The sequence below is a fragment of the Penaeus monodon genome, chromosome 15 (assembly GCF_015228065.2).
Source record: "Penaeus monodon isolate SGIC_2016 chromosome 15, NSTDA_Pmon_1, whole genome shotgun sequence".
Taxonomy (NCBI): domain Eukaryota; kingdom Metazoa; phylum Arthropoda; class Malacostraca; order Decapoda; family Penaeidae; genus Penaeus; species Penaeus monodon.
Genome location: NC_051400.1, coordinates 5,084,507 through 5,085,807, shown reverse-complemented (window position 1 = coordinate 5,085,807; position 1,301 = coordinate 5,084,507).

The window sequence follows — 1,301 nt, the reverse complement described above, 5'->3', positions numbered from 1 at the left end:
GCTATGTAGACGTGATTTAGATATTCTTTTTTTTCAATGTTATGACACAGTCTTTAAACACGCATTTGTTGGGCTTTACCATAAGCACAATAAAACCATGGCAGAAAAATCATGCATTCTTTCACGAATCACGAAATGCCCCCGATTATCCTGCACTTTACGTTGATGCTTTAATATGAAATTATTATATTCACGCACATTCATGATTTGTATAGCAATGTTTATATACGTAAATAAACTATTTGTAGATGCATTGTTTTACAACCTTACTAATAAAAGTGTTCATGTTAGCAATGGCAAAGTAAGACAGATAATTCCATTATGATATACAAGATACAAATATAATTTAAAAAACATAAACGCAAGGGAAATGTAGGCATCTATATATAAGAAGGTTATTTTGACGTGCAACTATTTAAGTATAAGTATGTATACCTGCGTATCAAAAAATTGCAACTATATAAGTACAAGTATCTCTGTATACCGAAAAGATGCAACCATAAAAGTATAGGTATCTGTAAATGTATACCAAAAAGTTGCAACTATATAAGTATAAGTATCTATATCTGTATATCAAAAAGTTGCAACTAGATAAGTATATCTATGTCTGTATTTCAAAAAGTTGCAACTATGTAAGTATATGTATCTATATCTGTATATCAAAAAGTTGCAACTGTATAAGTATATCTATATCTTATATTTCAAAAAGTTGCAACTATGTAAGTATATGTATCTGTATATCAAAAAGTTGCTTTCACGTAAAACTCGGACGAAGAATAAGTTCTTTTTAACCGACTACGCATCCAAAATGCATGAGCCCCGTCGATGGGCATTCTCACACCCTTTGACTATTATGCCAGAAAGTGTGTTTTTTTCCGAAAAAAAAATTCTCGCTTTTTTCCGTGTGAAGAAGGAATTAGTAACGAGTTTATAGATTTTTAAAGGAAAAAAAAAATCCAGGAAGAACAAATATAAATAAAAAGGTACAGGAATTGATAAAGGCAATCATAACAATATTTCTTTTTGATAATATATATTTGGAAATGAAATCTGATTAACTCCATCATGGTAAAAGTTCAGTGCAACAAAGCTTCAGTAAATGACATTGAAGATTCAGATGAAATTAACGTAAGCCGATTTTGGTAAGGAGCTTAAACTCTCGCAGTGACAGTTCTTAATGTAGTAATATCATTGCTATTCGGAAATATTTTTATTTATTTTCTATTTACTCTTTTTCACTGGGAAAAAATAGCAGGGGAGGTGATTTTCGCTTTATGATATTTTCAAGGACATGACAAAAA